This window comes from Rhincodon typus, chromosome 39 (assembly GCF_021869965.1).
Source record: "Rhincodon typus isolate 14 chromosome 39, sRhiTyp1.1, whole genome shotgun sequence".
NCBI classification, from domain to species: domain Eukaryota; kingdom Metazoa; phylum Chordata; class Chondrichthyes; order Orectolobiformes; family Rhincodontidae; genus Rhincodon; species Rhincodon typus.
Window position 1 is genome coordinate 17415605 of NC_063370.1, and position 3144 is coordinate 17418748.

At 39.9% G+C, this 3144-nt stretch overlaps 1 long non-coding RNA gene across 1 annotated transcript in view; it reads left to right on the forward strand.

Moving 5' to 3' along the window:
* Nucleotides 1-2582, forward strand: part of LOC125487303 — an 11118-nt gene extending 8536 nt beyond the window's left edge. The window contains exon 2 of the long non-coding RNA XR_007265794.1: nucleotides 1-2582. This exon is cut by the window's left edge and continues 597 nt beyond it. This is a non-coding gene — a long non-coding RNA (uncharacterized LOC125487303).
* Nucleotides 2583-3144: the final 562 nt, after the last annotated feature.

The following is a 3144-nucleotide window of genomic DNA, read 5'->3' on the forward strand; positions in this document are numbered from 1 at the left end:
AAAATCGGCACAGTGAGTCCATACAGTGCTGCCACCCGCTGGCGGAATGATAGACTTCAAGTTTGACCCGTGCTTTCACTTGCGTGTGGTGCAATATTAAAGAGAAGGTTTTAGAGCATGTGAATACAAATGCATACTTCGGATTCCAGTGGTGTAAAATTTAAATTATGTGTCAAGATGGGGACGTTGCTGTAGTTCTGCACAATGGAGGGTCACCTGAGTGGAAATTGAAGATAGGAGTCTAGTTAAATAAATTCGCAAGATGAAAGAGGATAATGTGGGTCCAGTGCCAGGAGTTCGGTAATCAGAGGACAACAATTGTATTCGTAGGACATCCGTGGAATCAGTGGAAGAGAAATGGAAATGTGAATGATGTCCTTTGTTACTCCATGATCTGTGCTCTGAACTGTCATCTATTGCTGCCAAAGTGTGGCGGAAAATAAACGATCATGAGCGCTTTTGCAGGTTTTTGCATCAACAGACCACCTTCACGAAACGCTGTGATACTACAAGCGCAGAAGTAGACACCGGTGTGAGATGGAGAGGCACCATTCAGCGTCAAAGTAAACAGCGTATTGCTGGTTCTTTCCGCTTTAAACGAGTCGAAAGTGTAATTTGTAACAATCCCTTCTCCAGCAGAATTGAATAGAGCTTCAAATGCCCGGCCTGGCTGTTGTTTGTACCAGAACATGTTGGGATAGCCAGTATTCTTCAGCGTGCATTTCAATGTCGTCGACTGTCCTGATGCAATTGATACAGTCGAAGGCGACTGCTTCACGTAAGAGGCGATTGTTCTTGTCGAATGGAACAATGATTAGTTTATATTTGTAAATAATACATTAGAACAGGGACTGAATTTCAAGTCTTTAAAAAAAAAACATTTTGGTACTCGAGAGAACCCAAAGCACATTACATTGAAACACTTTTAAAGCGTGGTCTAAGCTCAAATTCAATAAACACCACGACCAATTTGCACACAACATCGACCAAAACACAACAATGTGATAATAAACTTTTGAAGGGGTTGCTACAAGGTAAAAATTTGTAAGAATTCTCATATGATGTTAGACTTTGGTTCTGGACTTATTTAAATTCACCGGAAAAACCAATTCGATTTAATATTGAACCAGAAATATGTACCCTTAGGACAGCTTCTAAAATTATGGACCGCTCTTTCACGCGTGACACTCGTTGTATAAGCATTGAATTTGAACTGAAATATCTAAATTCGTACCGATGAATTTCTGCTGAGAGGCAGAACTGTTATCAACTGAATGAAAGTTGGCATTATCGTTCTTTATTCTGCAAAATGTGTTGATGTAACCTACCTGCGAACATCGCAGCCATCAAAATAAGATAATGAACTTCATGCAACATGGTTTATTAGTTGCGCACTCGTCCGACCTGTGAAAGGAAAGCGGTTCAATACGACGTCTGACGATATTTTTCTCTGTTATACCTAATTGAATATAAAGCATCCTAGCGTTATCATTATGCAAACGTCACTTCCAGCGAAACACACCCTCCAGCTCATGATTGCAGTAGAATAGCGACTATATAAAATGATACAGCACATTAGGCTAGTGGGAAATTGAATGGCGTCTTTCAAATTTTAGCGTTTTTGATTGTGTAGATAAGTAGTGCTCATTCTTACAGTGGGTAGTCAGTGAAAATAGACCAATATTTAAAAACAAACCCAGCATCCCAGACGTAAACGCTGTGGCTTTTTTATGCAGCGAAGCATTATCTGAAAGAATTATTTGTTCATGTAATCCCAGTGCAACCTAAGACTGTGTGCCTCCTTCAACAAACTGCCGGGAGTTGAATAAATAAGTGTGACATAAAGAGGGTATGGAGGTGTTCCTTGATTCTTTCTAACTTATTTCATCCTGTATAATTAGTTCTTATTCTTCCACATGGAAAGCATTAACTTTTTGGTGCATATTTAGTAAATGGCTAGATCAATTTCTCTTCCTAACGTTTAAAATAGTACAGGAACTGGTGGTATAGTTAAAAAAGAGAAATAATGAAAAAATGAAATAATTAAGTAGTTAATCAAAACACATGAAGGATGACAGGGTAGGTGATTTGTCATGGCTGAAGCATGTGGGAGTACTCGGATGATAATGTAATGTAATATAGGGTAAATATGTCTGTGTTTTGTGTCAGTGCTCGTGAACGGGAATTTTTGACTCGGAGTCATTGAGCTGGAGGCGGGGCTGCACACGATGCAATACATCAGTTGCCTGGATATTTTTTACAGGGAAGCAGACACACCAACTAGGTATTCTGGTTTCCTGAGTAGTCATGACTGAAGAGTGGTGACTGCATCTGCAGCAAATAGGGAGAGACAGACAAAAGGAGTGTAGGAATCTCAGCCTTTCTTATCGTCCAATAGGTTTGTAACGTTTTCGGTTTATTTGGAGAAGAATGCAAACTGTAAGGTGGACGAGACGTTGATACAGCAAACCGTGCAAATATGCGTGGGGAAGCAACAATGAATATGGCGGTAATAGTGTTCACCTGACGAAGGAGCAGCGCTTGAAAAGTTTGTGGTTTCAAATAAATCTATTGGGCTATAAGCTGGTGTCGTGTGACTTTTGACGATAGATGTTGTTGCGGATTCGTGCGGTATTTGCGTCTGTACTCATGAAATTGGGGATGAACCATTAGGAGAGTCTACATCTGACGTGTGCTGTGGCCAGTGTGCAAATGAATGTAAAAGCAGTGATTAGAGAGAAATTTAAGCTGAATAATGGGGTCGATGTTGTCATTTTGGAACATGAGGCGAATTAAAGAATACAGCGAAGGCAGGGGAGAAAACTGTTAATATGGCAATGAGGCACAGACAGTTACGGGGATGGTGGTGGTGAATATAAATATAAATGAACAAATGACACTACAGGGGCAAAAATAATCAAAGGACAGAACTAAAGGTTGAATGCAGGTAGCATTCAAAACAAAACAGATGAAGGGACAATACAAATAAAAATAATGATTATGATCTGATTGCCGTTACAAAGTCTTGGCTGCAGAATGACTGGATTAGATCTGCACGTTCAAGGGTGCATGGCATTTAGAAACTACAGGAAACTAGTAATGAGTGAAACAGCGGTTGTTAATTAATTAATGCATTGGCGCAAT